The sequence below is a fragment of the Prinia subflava genome, chromosome 5 (genome assembly GCF_021018805.1).
Source record: "Prinia subflava isolate CZ2003 ecotype Zambia chromosome 5, Cam_Psub_1.2, whole genome shotgun sequence".
In the NCBI taxonomy this organism is placed as follows: domain Eukaryota; kingdom Metazoa; phylum Chordata; class Aves; order Passeriformes; family Cisticolidae; genus Prinia; species Prinia subflava.
In genome coordinates, this window is record NC_086251.1 from 52,352,556 (window position 1) to 52,373,630 (window position 21,075).

The following is a 21,075-nucleotide window of genomic DNA, read 5'->3' on the forward strand; positions in this document are numbered from 1 at the left end:
CCTGTAAGGTTGAGGCTTGAAAGGTGGACACCTCAGAAAAGTCTGGAATATGCCTTTCTCCTAAACAATAAATGCATCTTGCACACCAGTAAATGGAAGCCAGAAGCAATTCTGTCACTTTCTTGAGAAAGACCAAGTAAAAAATGGAGAACTAAGATAAACATGCAGAAGCTCTACACAGCTCCCCAGGGGAAATGAAGTTAAGAATAGTTCAGGATTTACCAAAAGAAGTCTAACACATAATCACACACTGAAAGCTGTCAACTGAAAGCAAAGAACTCCAGCACAATTGTGTCACTGAGGAGGGAAACATGAGACTTTTCTCATTATACATATGTGGATAAATCACGAAGCTTACACACCAAAGTGCTGAAGGAATAAAATATGTGGTCTCAAGTGACAGGATTTATTCATATACTCTGTGTGAATGTATATGTTCACTAGCACTTAAAGCACTTATACATCTATTCTTATATAGACCATACTTTCTGAATACATACTTTTTTTTTAAAATCTCTACTAGTGGAACTTACAATTCTTCTTTAAAAAGGTGTAACAAAAAATGAGATTTGGCCTTAATCCTCAAACAGACGAAAAATTCTAATATTCATCCTATGAAAAGAGCAAACAACGGTTTGTAAAATCTTGGAGTTTCAGATTATATTTCTGGGACTTGGAAACCTAATTTTTTAAAATTATGTGATGTTGGAGGCCATGATCTCCCAAATATTGAGGCACTTGTTTATAGTTTGGTGTTTAATAACCAAGTGCATTGAACACTTTCTGCTCTAAATTAATCAGTTCTTGGATCTTCACCAAATTGAAGTATGCTGCTTCAGACAAACTCTATCTAAGCTCTGATGACAGTTTAAATTGCTTTGTATTTTAAATCATTAATTATTTGAAATATTAGAAATTAATAAAAGTTGATTAATTACTAACATGAAGCAAAGCCTCAGACAGATAATAATTTATTTTTGTCCAGCTAATCCCAGATTTTTGGTTCATATTTATTTCTGTCCTTTGCTATCTGCTTTTACTTTAGATTTATGGGATATACACAACAGAAATGTTTTTAAAGCACTCTTTGTTAAGCTATTCCCAGTGTGACTGATAAATGCCAACCCATAGAGATATGGTACTGGACTGAGAGTGGTTACCACACACAACTGTGGTGTACTAAAATAGGCACTTGCATTCCCATTTAGCTACTTGAGTCATTCATAACAATAAAAAGAAGGCCACTTGTTTAGGTGTCTTTAGTTAAGTGACTAAATTGAGACCCCACGTGGCATACATATTACAAAATAACATTAGCTCGTTCTTAATAGGCTCCCATGAAAGCAAATGGGAATTTAGCCATGGAATTCAAAGGGGACAGACTGCACCCAACTATTGGATTGTGTAATAGCTTTTATTTTGATGGTAAGTTTTTTGGTACTTTTTCTCAGTAAAAAGATTAAAAACACAAGTTAATAAATCTTCTCATTAAACCACTTACCAATATTACAACATTAATGTTGGGATAAGAGCAAGCAAAAAGAAAGGCAATTATAAAAGACAAAAAGAAACAAAGGAAGAAAATGTGACAAGTAGGTGGACTCTGGCTTTGTCTGTCACTTTGGCTCCTTGTCTCTTTCCAAGGCGCCTTTTGGGGGACCAGGCAGGGCAGCAGATTTCAAAGGTGTTGACAAGCCTGGCAGAGCAGTCATTTCAATTTGTCCCTCAGCAACACTGCCAGGCAGCTGTAAATGACTCTAACATCCTTTGCTTCATGATGATTCCAGGATTATGGATAGGTTTTTGCTTTAAGTCCAGCATGGACTCCCTGCTAAGAGCTTTAAACTTCTATAGACGATGAACATTTTCAGTCTACAGCCACAAGCCTAGCCTCTATTCCAGGGTCAAAAGGGGCAGAAATCTTTTAAAAGTTGGAAAAGTACGTCAGGAAGTAAACATGAGAAGTGTGAAAGAGATACTACTCATCCACTTTTCTTCCAAGGGGATGTATATTCAGAAATCCCTTCAATAGTTTGGAAGTCTTCCATCAATAATTTGGAGGCATGTTACAAGTTTTGTCCTAGTTCGGATGATAGACTGTTCCATACAATATTGCAGAATAACAATAATAAATTACATAGATTTTTAACAAAGGGTGGGAACATTTCCCAAAATGCCCCTCTGGTGCTTGAACAGCCCTCTCCACACAAAGGAAATGGTCTCTCCTTTTACTACCTGAGCTCAGGACCAGATTAGGAGTGGAATCCGCGGTGGGATGGTGTGTCAGCAACATCGTGGACACTGATGGACAGTACCTGCCCCTCCAACCCCCTGAGAGGCTATGAGGGCTCACATAGCTGTGCTGCTCTCTGTATCCCTTGAGGTGTGACCAGAATCACTTCACACTTCTGTCTCCTTCTCCTTATAGTCTGACCTTCCTGAGTTACTAAACCTTGGCTTGCAACAGCTTTGTTTGCAGTTCTTTGTTTCAAGAAACAGAAGGGACTAAAACGACTGAGAAACAGACTACATTTTTTAATATCTTCATACACTAAAAAAAGGGGGAGGGGGTTTGCCTACATTTTCAGCATTACAAAGCTGCAAAAGGAAAAAGAGACTTTGGCTCAAAACCAAAAACTTTTAATTTGTAGTTGTGAATATTGCACAGTTCACTGCGAACCATCTAAATAAATGAAGTTTTGTCATTGGTTTCACTGGAAACTGGCACCAAGCTTTCATTTGGTAATTTCAAGTCAGTTTTACAGCTGTGAGCCAATGCACAAAGCATATGGTTTCTGATGCATTACAAGTTAGAACTGCCTAATGAACATCGTCTTAGAAGATCACTTTCTTTTATGTATAATTTATTGTGTCTTCATCAGTGAAACCAATTCAAAGCACAAACGCAAAGGAAATATATTGGGGTTGAAGTTAGAACTACAACAGAATACACAATAGTAAATGTGCAAAATACTGTCTTTCTACAGTAGTTCCAATGGAAACCTTCAAAAAATTGAAGAGTCTACGATAAACAAATACTGTCTCCTTTCAGCAGGCTTTGCAATGCTAAGAAACCGGCAAAAAAAAGTGTTTTAACTTATTTTTGGTTAAAAAAGAAAAAACCCTAAAGCATCATCCCTTTCAGGATTTAATAAAATCAAAATGGATGTTTAGGTCAATAACTGAGGGGGAAAATATTCCTACTCTAGAATCAGTATCAAGAGAATTAAAATTTTATACTACTCTTTTTCACTGTCACTTTACTATCTTCCCAGCAAGGGCCAATACAAAAACCGCATCCAAATATTCAAAAACATTAATTGTTCTGGAATACATATGGCTGACTGACAATAAGAAATCCTTTTTTATCTTATTATTTCTTTCATGGCCAAATTACTAACTTGCAGTTTGCTACATATAATTCAGTTTGGGAATAAAATTATCTCTGGATATAATATTTTTAAGCTGTTGCCAAACTGGTCACTTGAAGTCATTTCATTGTTTAATCTGAGTAGAATTTAAAATAAACACAGAGGGTTTTGTGTACATACAAATATGGGTGGGGAGAATAATATTAACTGAGTATTTCTTATCCTTCCTAGTTACGCTTCTTCTGTTTGTCTAAGCAGCTTCTTGCCAACCTTAAAATTCATTAATATGGGAAATACTGAGCTCATTGGCTGCAACACCTCCATTTTAGAAATCAGAATACTACTATCCACCACATGTTCTGGCACAAACCCATGTTCCTTCTCCCTGTTCATTCTGCTTCTCCCTCAACCTCATTAAAGCCCCACAAAATCACCTATGGAAGCAAGAGCTTTAGCAAAGTCATTTCAAGGATCATTTCAGATGCTGCTGCTTCACGGCCAGAGCCACGGCAGGGGAGGACAGAACTCCATGGAGACCCTGAGGGCTCTGACTGGGTGCAGGGATGTTCCCAGATGGAAGAGATTACAGAACTGGAGAACAAAGCCAAGGAATTTGTTCATCCTTCGCATGATCATGTATTTTGCATATGTTGTGCAGCAATGTACCTTTCAGTTGGGACCAGTTATGTCACACTGAAGTTCATCTTAAGTACTGCTGATCAGTTAGACCACAGATGCTGATTTAAGTGGGCCTTTAGGAGCTGGCCTTCTTGCCCCAAGTAATTACAGGACCAAGAGCAAAGTGTACCAGGGGTAATAAATCAAGAACTGAAGGACAGCAGTTCATACAGGGCTCTATACAGACCCTTCATCCCAAACTTCTCTTGTTTTCCTTTGCCATCAGAGCATATTTTTGATTATTGCAGCCAGTGTCCAGGTTTTCTTGGAGTTCTGCCAGAAACAAGAGCTGGGGCATGTTTATTTCTGAGGGCAGATCCAAGAAAGGGGATAAGTTCAGCCAGCTAGCAGGCGCTAGCATCCAAGGGAATAAAAAAGGACATGGGGAAGGTTCATAAATCCATAGCTTTAAAAACAGAAATGGACTTTTCAGTAATTGTTCCCACAGACACAGAGACTTGGAATGGGGAGGGAGGCTAATGGGGTGAACGCACAGGTGGAAAAGGATTTGAATGTAGACAGAAATAGGGAACTTACAGATGAGTATCTAGGACGCAGTGGAGGAGAAAGCCTCAAGACAATCTCAGGAGTCTGGGGTGACCTGGCAAAGAAAAAACATCAATAGTACTGGAGTAGACTGATCATGAGTGGGAAGGCCTTGGTACATAGAGATCAGGGAAGATGAGATTGCTGGATGGGTGATATCTGGTGAAATAAAGGATATCTGGAGGGGTTTGAGGATTTGGGAATTTGGGTTGAGGTAGCAGAGGATCTTTGTGCAGTTCCCCAGTTTGGCATTAAGGATATAACAACAGCTTGATGCTTTCACCACAGTAAAACACTGCCACCCCTACCCAGTATTTCCCCCCTTTCTTCCCCTCCCAATGAGTAGGTGTGCAAGCACATTTTCTCAAGGCTTTTTTTAATTGATGGAAATACCAGAATTCTAGATCACAGTAATAAGCAGAGTTTAAAACATCCAGAAATATGGAAAACCACTGAACATTTCCACAGAGTTGCACTGTGCCTGAGGAGGGTTATGAATCACTAAAAGAAAAATGGTCAGCATTGCAGTCATGCTCTTTACTTTCAGTGGAGCTGAAGCATTGGACATTCTAGCAGAAAAAAACCTGAAGACTCACAACATCCTGAAACAATGTTGAAATGCACCTTTTAACATTAGGAAAAGAATGAAAGGTTCAGTGAGGGACAATTAGTCTGGGGAATCATCTTTGTCATTCAGGAGCTACCCAAATTCCCAATGCCAGACAATACATAGAATAAAAACTGCGGAATACCCTTCATGTGAAAGCTATAATTTATCCTGTATAACTGTTAAACCACGAAGCACCTGGTAGGTGGTATGGGGAAAATAGCACCTTAGGCAACAAGAGGGCAGTTGCTCTACAGAAAAGTTTGAGGCAGCTGCTTGACTTGAGGGAGCTGCTCCCGGAGGAAGAGCTGCTCCTTGGGCAAGGGAAGGAAGCAGAGAGCTTCTCTGGGGGTAGAAGGTCACATATGGCACAGGTTTGTGAGAGATTACCTGCAGCTTGAGGGAATGTGGCTGCTGCAGGAGGAACCCAGCATTTGCTTGCACTGGAAGGATGAAAGGTTGCGAGGCTGCTTGGCCTGTGGTGCAAAGGTGCAGGGCCAGAGGTTTCTAGGTGGGACAGGACAGGTGAGCTGTGCTGATCTGCAGGAGTCTGGGGACACATCTGCTTGGTTCACACCAAATTCTCGTTCTCTTTGTGTAACTGGGCCACCTGACTTTTGATATCAGCTCTGGCCAAACACAGCAACCTTTGAGCCCTGGCTGCTAAACATGACAGTGATTGCCTGGTGCAATCCAAAAAAGTAACAGTGCATGTTTGCTATAAGCATCATGTTCTGCCAACTTCTTGTACACTGGTGTCATTTCAGCATGGTGGGTGGCGGGAACTCAGCGCAACTTTTGGAATTAGAGATGTTTGAATTCAGAAATAAATCTGTTTCTCTTCTTTTTGTTCTCATCATTTTCAGCTAGATATAGATCTGTCTAGACAGAGTGAAGCTATATTAAAAACTCCATTATTATTACTATAGCTAACAAAACATTCTAAGTGCTTTAAAAATAGTTCTCATTAGTGGGAAGAAATTTCATGTCCAAGATCTGGCTGAGCTGTCCTTCTCATGCTGCCTAAGTAAAGGAAGGCAAAGACTGTCCTCCCACTCCTTTGTGGATATATCCTAGGAAGGCCCTTCAGAGTTTGTGATTTACCCCTAAGTTTTAACAGCTTCCTCTTACAGCAGCTGGGCTTTTATTGTCAGTGTTCATTTTCAGGACAATTTTGCATTGTTTATTTTGTTTTGCTTCAGCTGAAAAAGCAAATGACTGTTAGATTCCAGAACAAAACTAACTGTGGTGAGGGATTCTGAAAATACTACACAGGAATCCATTTCTACCAAAAGGAGTTAAGAAAGCAGCATTTTTGTAGCCTGCTTTTAGGATCTTGTAAAACATGCTCAATTCACATTCAGACAGCCCGGACAAAGAGTATTACTTAAAGTTTAAATTTTGTTGGTGAAAACTAGCTGTTCTAAGTTCCCTTGAAATAGCCTAAGCATTCAGGTTGAACATCAGATTTTTAAGAAAACGGCATCACTTTTATCAAAGCACAAAAATCAAAGAACAATAGTTTTTCTTTGTAATTGCACTGGTTTGTGTTTAAACTAGTTCATTTTAATCCAAAATAAGAGAACAGAAAACTTGGAAGCAATATGAAGCAAACCAATTTATGCTCAGATGTAATTGCAAAATCCACATTTGCCTTCATTCTCTGTTCTTCCTCTAATATAGCTTCATGAAGCTTATCTTGTAATGTAAAAACCCCAATTGTATTTAAGAAGCTGCAGGTGATGCAAATGTCGGCCATATAAACAATTCATGCTGTATAAACTGAAATTTTCTGACTTTAGCTATTTTTTCTAGTGGAAAATATTACATTTACTTATCAATATCAGCTAGAAGATTGCAATAACCCTTCATACAACTGAAGATCTGGCCAAGGAATCCAGAATTTAATTTCTGAGTAGTGATATTGTTTGATCCAAGCGAACTGCATAGGCTTATAGAAACTTCTTATGCAAAGAGGGTATTCAGCACTAGCAGTGCTACATGTTCAAGCATTAAGTCAGAGATTTCAGAGCTTAGTGTAGATCCTTCTGGTAGTTATGTCCTGCGAAATGGACAAAAATGGCACCATTCAGAATGTCGTTGATACACTGCTCTGGGTATTTTACGCATATTCCCAAGCCAAGTATTGGAGTTAGGTAGCTAAACTAGCTGCCTGTGACACGTTCTGTAACTGGTTAAGAGAGACACGTTCCTCCAGCAGAAGAGACAGTCAATGTATGTGAGTTAGATTTTTGGACTGAATTTCTCCAGGAGAAAATTTTCCCACTTGACTCTTCAGGAAAAGCTTGGTACATACTTTCAACCTCCCAAAGTAAAGGACGTCCTTAAGAGGTTTTGAGCTGAAACAAGTGATATCACTCCTCCAAAATATTGCCATTCCAAAGAACTTGAGGTTTCTGCCTCATGCTGCCAGAGTTTGTCAGCCGACTCTGCAGGGGTATGTCTCTAGTCATACCAAGTCCCCAGCAAGCATTGTAACACTTATCTCAGGCTAATATCACGCTGATATTAAAAGCAAGTCTCTACATTTCAGTTCATGTTCAGTGGTTATCTATGGAAGTCAACAGAGATTTGTGATGTCTATTTGAACACTTTGCTAAATCCTGAGTATGAACGAGACAAAGCTGATAGAAAGTGAATTTAGAATCACAGCCGGTTATGAAAAGTCATGCTCAGCAATAACACAACTTCTTCAAGACAAAGAGAAAAATCTATGTTTTTACAACTGTTCTGGATTCTTGTCCTGAGTTGTTTGTTTCAAAGTTTTGTGGTTGGTTACATGAGGTGCTACTGAGCTGAGAAACACCAAATCAAATCAGTTGGATTCTGAGCTTTTGCTGACACAGTTAACAATCCAACTGCACCTGGGCAGTTTGAAGTGTCATTTCCAAAGACCATACTTTAAGACAGTCTTGTTTTGGAGGTTTTGTCATACTTTTCTTGTTTAGTTTCCAAAAACTCCCATGGCACTGAAGAATTGATACTGTGATGGAAATAAGGCTCAGGTAATTTTTCTGTATGATACTATTACCTTTCTCTACTCTAAGTAAAAATGCAACAAATATTAAGTATTCACTTAAGGATTTTGGTATATTTATAATGGCACAGGTTATATTTTTAAAAGAAAATGTTCATATTTTCTAAATTAAATTTTTTTAAAAGAGAAATACAATTTATCAAAAACACACTTTTAATGGATGTCTCAGTTCAGTAATCTCATGGTTTATTTTTCAATTACAGCAAGCTCATTAATGACCTCTAAATCATCAGAAATTATACCCAATGCAGGCTAGACCATTCCTCAGAAAAGATTCTGTCCAGATGCATTTTTGGGGGAAAGGGGGTTTAATCACTGCAGGAATAATAATGTGCTGCCTTTTTCAATATATAGAAGTAAATTGCAAATTAACAACTTAATTTTCAAAATTAAAGGTAAAAGCACAGGAAAGCTGCTCTAAAGGACACCTGTCACTTTAGAAAACCTATAATATAAAAGCAATTTTTGTACCATAGCAATATTCAAGAAAACTACCAGGAGAATGTTTTCAATCAAGGCATTCATTTCTGTCCACAGCTGTTCTGCATTTAGTTTTTTAGTTCACATTACTCCTATCTGTTTGTCCAGGGCTAATTCAAACTGTGAAAGAGCTATATGTCACTCACTAAGCAAGAATATAATTAAAAGTCCTACTACTACAGCTGGTTTGAAACATTTGAGAGCTTGGGAATTGCAGGGAACTCATATTAAAAGGATGTAATCACAGCCTCCTGTAAAGTTTAATATGAAAAAGTAATTTCATGATTGCAGTTGGTTTGAATGAAGCACATTTCTCTAATTATGTATATCATGTGTATACACATAAAGACTAGAATCTCTCTGTATAATCAGGGTGATTTAAAATATTCCTGAATTGCAGGATTATAATTAATCTGGGAAAACTATTTACAAATCAGGAGATCATTTTATACCATGGTGTAAGATAAAGCTTTCTTAAAGATGTGTCCCAGTCACACACTTAAATTATCAGTTTTTGCACCGTGTCCAGCCTTCTGGGTGGATGTAGGGAAATTCACTCATGTTGTAGCAGTTTCTTATTTAAAAAGTGAACAAGTAAATCACATGGTTCATTGTTTGGCATGCCACTGCTGAGAATGCCTACACATTACTCTGTTCTTCACCATACTACTCTTTTGGAAAAGTCATTCCAGACGATGTCAGTTTGGATATATGAAGGCTGCAGACTTGTTCTAATTGCAGTACTAAAACAAGCTGTGCTAGTGCCAATACTTAACAAATTTCATTCCAATCCACAGCAATTTTTGCTTACTTTTGAGCAAAATCAGTTCTGTCAGTTTTGTATTATTAGAACTGTACTTTTCCCCTATAATTTTTACACCAAAATGCTTCAGATAAAGCTGAACCCAGAAACATCAAATGATAGCTATTTTGTAGCTCACAGCAACAACTCAAGAAGAAACCCAAGGCTGATCCTCACCAGCTTTATATTCCTAAACTTGAACCTTTCTATGTTAGCGTGTTTAGACTACTAGCTCTTGGAGTGTTCCTTTTTATAGCAGGACTTTTGCAGATTAGGACAAGTTTGATGTTTCTTAAAATTTTTTCAATTAGGAATGTTGCCATTATGCAAATACACTTTAAAAATATATTTGTTTAAAAACCATCAAGTTTTTTGTCTCCTTCTGTCTCTCTTCATCTCTCAATCAGAAGAACTCTGGGAATTTTTAAATAAAACCCTGATCCTACAAAGTTCCAATTGCCTCCTGCAAAAGCAAGACCAACGGAAGGTAATCATGGTCAGTGCCTCTATAAACAGACTGACCTGCCAAATCAAGAGAAATACTGAGAAATATTGAGAAATCAAAAACATAAAAGAGCTAGTGGAAAACCTGGTTTATATTTAGTAGAAACGCTTTTAACACTTCGAGTTAAACTTTGGAACTGAGGGAGTCAGTGAAAACGTTTCTTTAATGCCAGCATGCAGGGTATACAGCTGAAATCATCTCTGCTGTCCAGAAAAGGGGACATAGAGTTCCTAGCAGAAGCCAGGAGTAGTCATTATGCATTCATTTGAATCATGGAAGTTATTCTGAATTATACACTAACAGGAATGTTACATACCTTGTCATTTTGGTTTACTTTGAATAAGGGTACAAAGGACATTGATTCAGGCTTGTTTTTACTATATACTTGATCAGAACTTTTGAATATTTCTCTGATCACAAGGTTTCCAATCTGATGCCTTATTCAGTGTTGTTTCAAAGTGCACAATGTCATTTTAATCAGCTGGAAACTGCTTAATTCACCCTCTAGTAATACCATTAAAATTTATTTCATTATTCATATTGGAATTATATGGTTGATTCACAGAATATGTTTTGCACTCATTTTGCTTTCTATATCTTTGGAAATGAAGTCCTAGATGTTTTCCTATTCTAAAGATTTAATTTCAGTTCACACTAGCATTTCATATTTCAGTGAGGAAAATATTTCTTAACACAAGTGAAAGCACAAGATATTAATTTTGAGTATATTTCATCTGCTTTCTCTGCATCAGTTCAGGTAGCTGCTAAGCCAAATACTATATAAATGTAGTGTGTTAAATTTACAAAGAGTTGTATTCAATGAAACAGCAGAATACCCTTTTGTCTTGCCCAACTGGATCTGTACTGAGACATCTGGAAAAATGGCCTAATTTTTAAAAATGCAGAAAAGTAAGCCCTTCCCCATGTCTTCCTTTACTTACTGAGAATTATATAATGTAAAAAACTATAACCCAAAAGAATATCATTCCACACACTGTTGGTGTTATTTGATTACTTTTCTGGATAGTATTTAAGATTTTGTTCTTTCTTCACCTACACCTGACATTTGCCTGTTGTTATTCTGACATTTCCAGTGAATTATCTCTTCCAAAATCAAGGAGAGCCTCTTAGGTCAATTTTCAGTGTTTAATTTTGTATTTATTTACAGATACAGAAAATAGACCTGCTATGTGTTTGTTTCCTCTCAAGCTGTTTTAGGCTAATACTTTTCCCACCATGGGGCCACTCTGTCTTTATTTGACTTGGTTATATTTAAATTTTGTCCTGTAACCTTTGCTGGATTTTTTCTCTTAATAGAAAAAAGATGATGCACTATTAATGTGGTTAAATTTTCCATTTAAACAATTCTAACTTGGTGTGCTTCACTACTTAATATATTTGAGATTGCCTAAGCTCCCCCCCACCCCCTTCCACATCAAGACCAAAGAGAAACATACTGGTAAAATGAGCAACTTAAAGATGACAAGCTTACTGTCAGTATTCTGCTCAGCATGTAAAGTTGGCAGCTGCTTAACACATATCCCACTTTCATAATGATGCACGCTGGAAAATGCAGTATTTTTCTCTCTCAGCCTTTCCTAATTCACTCCATATGTAAGGAGAACTTACCTCATGCACCCAGATTTCTAGCACCCCCTCCCCAAGTAGGGGTAAGGTCTCCAAAGCAAATAAATAAATAAATATGACCTTGGTGGTTTGTGGTTTTTACACACACTCTCAGTCACATATACTCAGAACCACTAAAAATCAGCAACTCCCCAGAGAGCCAAGATTTAATTTGGATCACACGTTACAGGTCAGACTAGAGAGTATCTGTACAATAACAATATTTACTTATATTCATCAACAGATGGTAAAACAGCGTAGGGAGAAATGCTTCAAGAAAACTGAGCAGTTTTTCACAGAAATAATAGCCACACCAGCTATAGATCATCAATCAAAAGCAAATCAGATATGGATAGAATATTTAATTCTTGTCTAAGTTGGGTTTTCAAATTATGCTATAAATCAGAAATTTCTTCCTTATGTGTCCAACTCAAAACTTAAAGTCAGGTTTACACTATTACTCTCTGGATTTTTGCCAATGCCCATTTACTATGCAAGACAAAAATCAGAAACAGCACTAGGATGAGATTTGACATCTGCAGCTGAAACCAGAACTTTTTAGAATTGTTTCCAAAAAGTTGACTTCACCTGTCATAGTTACATGTGGCCATGTGTAGAATTATGAGAGAAGAACACAAATGTCAAAGCATAACTTCCATGATTATTTAACTGCCTTTTAATATACATGGCTCGTCTTTGGAATACCGGCAAGAATAATATCATTTCTACTTCGGCTCATTTCCTACTCCCTATATTAAGTATTATAACAAATTATTGTATATTTTAATCCCTTTTCAAGAAGCCTGGTTCACACTGGGTTTTCCTACTGTATTATCCTAATGTCATTTCTTCAAATCTTACTGTATAATCCAGCAGTTCACATTGGGCTTCCTGACCTTTTAATTTATATACAATCTGCCTCGAGTTAAAAAAAAGAAAACAAAAAACCTCTCCTGCCACACATACATACTTTGCAAAACAGTGCCCTGAAGAAAAGCATTCTTTTGTAACGTAGATTGTCTTGATTTCTAACAGTGTAACACAGCTCTCCCTCACTACCAGGAAGATGGACGAGGTCTAATACTCTCCAAAAAAGGGAAAGGAATAACTCAGAAAGGGCAGTTATTTATGTTGTTTGCAGAGAAAGCTGCAAGAACTGGTGGTACAGGATCCACTGTTCAGATAAAGGGCAATTTGCTCATTAAATTATATCAGGTACCACTCAAGTTAAATGCAGTCTGCAAAAGTCACCTGGAATTATTATGTATGATGCAGAAACCTTAACCATCAACCACGTGCTGGAGAATTGTCAAGTGGCAATAGTACCGGCACATAAACTTCTAACTTTTTTTATTTTTCTAGCATTTCATCCATTCATATCCCTCAGACATAGAAGGCAGACTGCTCAAAGGGTGGCAGAAGACTTAGTGAAACCAGATGATCTTGCTAAAGAAACCAAATTTTTATGTATTTTACTTGCTGAAATATAATACATAAAACTGGGGGCTTTTTTCCTGACATCAACTATAACAGTAATCTTCTTCATGACTCATCTGCCTATCCTAACCATGCTACTAAAAGACAATCTGGTTCTTTTGAATCAATGTTCCTTAGGACAATTTGCTACAGATGTGGAAGGAAACCTCAGCCCAGCATGAAAACAAAGACTTGTTTAATAATTATTTTAAGCATCCATGTGAAACTATAGAGTGAATTTCTGTTTGTACAACATGCAAAACTACTTGCAAGATATGCAAATGTGTCAATACATGTTCTGTTTCTGATCAATTGCCCATTCAATTTATCAAGTAGTGAAAAATATATTTGAAAAAAGAGTAGCAAATGAAGACTCTTGTGGTCACTTTTGGAAGTCAAGGTGTGTGTTTACCTGGCATTTTACCACAGTGGAGAGGAAATGCTGCTAGCAGTAAACTAAGAATCCAGTTGCACAATTTAGCTGCAGCAGCATGAAGTTCCGGGTAGGTTAATTTAAATAACTTTTGTAACTATGCTGTAGACATACCATATCTAAAAGTGATTGTAAAAAGAGATGGAGAGTAAATACCTTGTGTGATGTAATCCCTGAACCACTATATGTAAAAAATTCACTGATGCATAAACAAAAAATACACACTTGTCTGTCTTGTCTTCCAAGGCTGTAAACAAGAACACTGGTTCTTGTTTATGTACACTGGGTTATGTACACTGGGTCTTCTAGGCAGAACAATAGTTTAGAGATTCTTCCTTGCTGGTTTTTGGGGTTTTTTTTTCTATCACTAGTGATTTTTCCTGATATTTTATCCGTTAGCTATCACCTATAGAAGTTGTTAATTATTAAAATACATATTCTTTAAAAGCATTGGTATCTACAGTATCATAATATTCTTTTTTTTTTTTTTTGCTGTAAAACAAGTGTGCATTTGGTTACCTCTTTTATCTGGGGTCATCCCAAGAAAGTACTTCTTGTCCTAACAAGCAGTACTTTCCTCTCCTGGAAACTTAGCAGGTATCAGCCTCTAAACAAGCAAAAGAAGGCACATTCACAATGATATGCAATCTTGGACTAGAACACTCTGCCCCAGGTGTAGATGACATGGGTTCAATAGAAACCTAGACAAGTTCATGGAAGAGAAATCCGCTGAGGCAAAGACATCTCAAACGCACATCATTATTTCTGGTTCAAGAAGTCTCTGACTTTCAAAGTGTTGCAGCACTGGGAAACTGTTCTCAGGAAGTATCACTGCCTGCTTCCCTGCCCTTCCATGCCTCTGCAAACACCAGCTTTTATGACACTGGCAGGAACAGGATGGAGTGTGAGCACCAGAGCCACTCCAGTGTAAACACTCAGGAGCACGTGCAGGTCAGCGCTGCCCGAGTTCAGTGCTTGCTTCAGTGAAAACTCTAATGGATTGTTAACAGAAAGCAACCTTTTGAGATTTATTGTGGACAGTAGCTCCTCAAAGAAGCTGCAAATTAGAAAATGGGCTTTTCTGGGCAGAAGACAGCTTTTTTGTTATGTGTTTGTATGGTGCCCACAAAGAGTTCATGTAATGAGGACAATAGGTTTACTAGCACAGTAAGTCCAGAACATTTCCAATCACAGCTTCTCTTAAAGGCATCATGACCTCTCTTTCTGTAACACTTCTGGGATTATGTCACTATTCCTAGTTCTTGTGCCTTTTATATTTCTGTGACTCTAACCCCAAGCAGGAATTACAAGCCCATATTTGGGAATTAGTGTCCATGACTGCTACTATATTATAAGAAATACAAAGCCCCCAAAAGACTAGTTAGTTAGCAAACAGAAATAAACTTCTTAGAGACTGAACCATAATTCTCTCCCGTAAAATGTCTGCCATTGTCTTTTCAAAGAAACTGAAACAATAGACTAAACAAAGACAAGAGTTAACCAGAGTGGTTTTCATTCTTTAAAGGAACAAGAAGTGTAGCCATAGATTCTTGCCAGCTTCTGTTGCCATTAAAATAGTACCAAAGATACAAGTATTTGGAAAAGGAAGGTTGACTATGAACCTGCCAAGCTACAACAACAGTGCTCTTATCTCTGGTACAATAATATGAATAAATTAGTACAATAAAAATAGTTTATAAGGGCAAAAATAACAACTTGCCATAACAGTTAAGCTTTTTCTCCCTTTAAAATTTTCTAGTAAACAAAATATAAAGATGTTAAGAGCAATTCTTCCCCTTTTTTCTTTTGTACATCTGTTATCTTCTTGCAGCCAATTTTTTACTGAAAAGTTGATGTTTTGTTGAAGCAAATCCAGTAGCTGTACAGCTGTGCTGCTGTGCAGAACAGCAACCCATTACTCACCATCCTGAGAACCATGCAAAGCTTGGGAAGAATAATTGGCTCTGAATTTCAAGGTTCTCCACATATTCTTCCCTTTTACAGTATTCTAGAGATCAAGGGGTAAAATACAGCAGTCTTTTATAGTACATCATCTAGTACTGCCACGAACGCAAGGTACGTCCTTCCACCTTTCACCATGGAGAAGTGACTCCTCATTTAGTTTGCATTTTCTCCTTGGCAACAGCCTGGATATGAACAACCCACTTGCCATAGCTGACATATTGCTAGTTGACATCCTTGCTCATCTCATTCATATACACTCACCTTCAGGAAAAGAAATATGAAGGTCACCCATTTTCAACAGCCAAGTGGTGCAATTTTGGACTTTTTTGAACCCAGAAAAATAGGGTGGCCAGCTCCTTTTAATTTTACTAATAATGGTCCATATATCAAGCACAATTTTTTATTGTGTAGTGTTTCTATGTATCCCCAATATCTAAATCTGAATTTTTACCACCTCCGATCCAACTAAATCTAAAATATTAACATTTTCTAGCATCCTCTCACACGGAAGATAAGAATTTTTGATAATTCCTGCTCCAAAATTTGTATCCCTGCTTGGTAAATTTTTCCTTTTCTTGACCAGCTTTTCTCTGTGTATTTCACAGATGTAGTGGTCCAACTAATGTTCACTGGTGGAAAAATATGTGTGTCAAGTGGATACTGAAAAGACTTCACCATTTTTGTCAAATGTATTTCTACTCCTCTAGAGGAAGAAGTTCTTCATAAGTTTTTAGAAACCCAAATATGAACACTTTACAGCTATTGCTACTACTTGAATTCTAGGAATGCAATATCAATGGACACATTCATATCTGCTGGAGTGTTAATTGAGTTTTAGTTGCTTACTGGTTCAGTTGATTAATAGTTAAGGATTTCTGCTTTTTTATTTCCCAACAATCTCTGAGCATTGCAAACTTCCTGACATGAAGTTTCAATGTACTGCTGTGCAAAAGCTCTCTGGGTTATCTCATGCTTCTGTTTATGAAGGAGGCCCACAGATGGGTTTTAATGATCATCCTTTTGTTCTGTATAAGAAACCAATGTTCTTTTCTAAAGAAAATAACACTGTGGAGATGAGGTATGTTCCAGTTAGTGCTAAATTAGAACCAAAGTATTCAAAAATGTCTGAGTGTTCCTGCCCTCAAGTGTTGGCAAACTGTAGAATATTTTTATGACTTGCTCATATTGAGTGTTTCTTTAGGAGGAGATGTATAAACCAGCATTACATCAGGTTTAAAGAGCAATATGAAGAAGACATGGTTAATGACAAGAAATGGCACACAAAACAAGTCTATGAAATACCATCAGCAAAATTTTCCTTTGTGGAACAAAATATTCTGACATCCAATCATCAGAAATTTATCAGTTCTGAAAGGCAATAAGCAGCTAAACATACTGGAGAAAATACAAGAATCTGTGTGAAAATCTTTTCCTCTACCACCCTAACTCAACCTTCCTTTTATCTGCTGCCTCCTTGACATTTCCTCCATTTTTCCTTTCATGCTAGTCAGTTCCACAGGAATGGAATTACATTCAGCTTTCTCATTTCACTCCCTTCATTCTCATATATAATTTCTACGGAAGTATTATTTTCATTTCGTTAACACCATTTCCACCTCAACACTCTCAATCTACCTCATTAGCTCCTCTTCATCACGCTGCATTTTTTGCACTAATTTCTGCTTTATTTTGTATCTTCCTTTGCTTTCTATTTAAGCTATTTTAACAATACCAAAGAAAGGATGTGGGACCATTTTTCACAACAAAGGGCATATATTTCATTCTGCATCTGTGATTACATCATGTCTTGCACTGCTGCAGATATCTTCCCAAGCACCCCTGACATGCATTTGGGTGGCTGGAACCTGTCCTGCTTGGGATGTCTTCATCTCCTTCCCACAATCATTTTCCAGATAACTCTATACTCACTTTTCCAGCCCAAAGCACAGTCTTTCCCAGCATCTTCATTCACTATTAACCTGCCTCTCTAGCTAGAGTCACGGGTACCCTGCACAAGGTTCTTTCCTTCATGAGACTGTACTGTGCTCTTTCTCCATGTTACAAGACACGGCTTCACACTTTGCCTTTAAGCTAACAAGCTAGCATCCCATCAAAAATTTAATGAAGTGTCTGACAAACCATTGCAGATATTTTTCCATGTACCACCATGTGTATGGAAAGCCAGTCTTCTCCTGTGGATGCTTCAACAGAGAATATGAGACATAGAGTATTTTAAAGGAATATATTATCTGCAAAGCAAGATCTAGAGGGTGAAGTTAGTGTGAACACCTAAATATGTCCTGGGTTTTCTTTATTAAAAGGTGTAAGTGTAGCCACACAGACTCCCTGATACAGTTTCTGCTCCTAGTTATTAAAAAAATTAATTATTTGAGAAAAGAAATTGTTAAGAAACCTACTTTTATAGTTACTTTCACAAGTGGCTGCTAACTGGGAGTCAGTTTAATGGAAATAATAATCAGTTAATATGTCTCATATCTTAAATTCTAGGTCCTCATTGAAGGCAAGCCTTCCAAAGGGCCACCTAAAGTTTCATTCAGATTTTAACAAAATGAAGCTGTCAAAGACCAGTTAGCTTGGAACTGAATGAAAACCCATGACAGCTAATGCAATGTACATAATTCTGTGAAAAAAAAACATGTGTATGTAAGTATGAACAGTATTGTACCACATGAGAAAATACACATGAATTTACTAACTTCAGACCGAGAGGATCTTATGTTGCTATTTTTAAAGAAGGTGATAATAATAGGACTGCACCAGCAAAGAAACAGCTGTTAAAGTGGTGGAAGAAATGTTGGGAAACTCCTAGTTTCCCTTCAGAATATTCATGCTTAGTCTTCAGTATTTCAGACTTAAATGTCTAATTAGAGAAAAGGAGGCGTTAACTCTACCTCAGGACTGTGTCTGATTCAATATAGACATGTAAATATGTGTATACTTATATAGATGTCCATAAATTCACAACAATAGAGAAAGCAAAAGCATAGCAGATAAAACCCTTAGCTTCTCTCTGCCACTTAATAACAGTAAGATATTTCAAAGGCATTTCATCTGCCTTATCCTTTAGTTCTCCTTCTTTAAAACAAGAACTGGCTTCTATCTGAAATGGAAGAACTAGGTGAGAAATGCATTATTAGAAGTGTTTGCTAAAGCTTACCTCCACTAGGAAATTGCCTCCTATTTCCAGTGGAAAGGAAAACTTCCAGCGATACTGTTAAGCTACAAAGAAATATGCTAAGTAGAGCACTATTCTGAATGTTTATAGGATCTGGAGTGAGGGAGATCCAAGGACAGTTTAGAGATCATTTATTTTCAGTCACTTTAAAACTTCCTCTATTCAAATATTAATCACAATAAATGTAATACACTGTACAAAGAATTGTATATAGACTTGTAGTACTGCTAGGTTTGACCTAACTATAATGTAAACACATCACTGCTCCAAAAACAGAAGAGAAAATATGGCCACTTCAGATTGTATCTGCCCTCCTGAAGTAATTCATTGAGAAAGATTTTCTTTAAGCATTTTTAAAGACTTTCTCCTTAACCTGTAATGTAAGTTGCACACATGTGCATCTCCTTTCAATGGATATATTTTACTATTTGTGATGTCACAAGAGTGTTCTTACACTATTTAGATTTTGAACTACCATGAATGGGAGAAAAAAACTGTGCCTCTTTTATGTATGTCTTACCTTACAAAAGTATAAAGAGGGTATAGTTCCCCATGTGTGATGCTCCATGTTTTTGAAATTACAGCCTTTAGAGATTGTTTTGGCATTAAATCAAAACCACTAACAAATTGCTAGTGGTAAAACACTGCATGAACATTGTTTCTTGCAAAATATTGGAAATAACTATTGTAGCATTACTCAACAGTTAAGCAACCTCTGTTTACTGTAAGTATTAGCTCCTTGAACAACGTGTCCTGCATACGTAAATTCATTCCCTTTGGAACCAAACTCCCAACTCCTAAGACTTGGAGCAAAAAAGTAAAACAAAAATATAGGAACAAGTCCTCTTGCTAACAGGTATAACATCCATACCTGGAGGAAACTGCTTACTTCAAGTAAGTAACTAAATAGAATATGGCTAAAGAGAACCATGATTATCTTTTGAATATTTCCCCACAAACAGTTCTAAAGGATACATTTCATTTAATAAAAAGCATTATTTTGTTTTGCTTCTTGTACGTACACTTGAGAATCAAACTGTGTAGCCACTTCTTTTTGGAAAAGTAATTGACCACTGTCCATCCTACAACCTAGAATCCTTTATTGGTCAAAAAAATTCTTTTTTCAGCAAAAGAGGATTAATATGTTCCCTTAACTGTCTCTATCCATGAAGGGAATAGGAAAATAACTGAAAATTTTGAAGAATTTCCTCAATCATAAATAAATTCAGTGATATGATTGGAAAGCATAAACTCATTAAATTTATCTCCTTTTCCTCCATATAGAGCTAGATCTAGTAAACTAAATATTGGCTCTTCTAGAAGGGCAGGATCAGAAGTGATTGGTTTCATACTCTCTCTAGCATACTTCTGTAATATTGCACTGTAAATGGAGATAGCCTTGATGTGTAGCCTTAAGTCCAATTTCCTAGTTTTCCTCGCCTAGATTTTTTAGACCGTTCTCCTTGGATTTTGTAAACATGGAATGGAAGAAGTCTTCTGGACTGAAATATTTCCAGTTCAAATCCATCCTTACAATGGAGCTAATATTGACTCTCCTCTGAGTTCCAAGAACATTTCTAATTATTCTTCCAAAATTTATTCCAAACATACATTGTAACAAATAAAGAAGTGATGCCTTTTTATCCATGTCTTTGAGCTTTATCTTTTTTTTTCTCTCTCAAGTCATCATTACATGTAACATTGATTCTAAACACACAAATCTTAGAGGAGAGCTTGTTATTCAATTACTTCGGCTGTGGTTGACAACTAGCATACAAAAAATTAATTTAGATCCTGCATTAATCCCAGAAGCTTAACAAAACTGGAATTTGGGAAGGAGCACGACCATCTCCACTATACACTGAGAGAAAAGAATGTCACAACACATTTAGCACATACTATGCCAGCAGTAGTAAAGCAGAGATGGGAGTTAGCACCTGCTTAAGAGGAGAACAAGCATGCTAACACTGGGAGTCGGGGGAATTTCCCACTAAACTACAACATATAGAAAGTAGGTCACTTTTACTCTTTTGAGAATGATAAAAAGCAACAAAATTCTGAATTATATATGAACCATTACATTTAATTTTCTTCTTCTCCAGCAGTTCCCAGGAGTCTTGAAGACAGAAAAATCTGGATTTTACGACTCTGGCAATTATCTAAGATAATGCCGTAGAATTCTCCCCACCATTTTTATTATAGCTACAGATCTGTCAGCCTTTCTAGTTTGCTCCCCTTTACAATTCTTTCTGTACTGCTTGCCTGTGATTTAGTGTTTGCTATAAAAGTTTACTCCAGACATAACTTGGCATACAAACATCTTACAAACAGG

General features: G+C 37.0%; 1 long non-coding RNA gene across 2 annotated transcripts in view; it reads right to left on the bottom strand.

Annotated features, from left to right (window-relative positions):
* Positions 1-21,075, bottom strand: part of LOC134551591 (uncharacterized) — a 142,451-nt gene that overhangs the window by 90,977 nt on the left and 30,399 nt on the right. For both annotated transcript variants that reach the window (XR_010080594.1, XR_010080593.1), the window contains exon 4: positions 4,587-4,650. This is a non-coding gene — a long non-coding RNA (uncharacterized LOC134551591). The remainder of the gene's footprint in view (positions 1-4,586; positions 4,651-21,075) is intronic.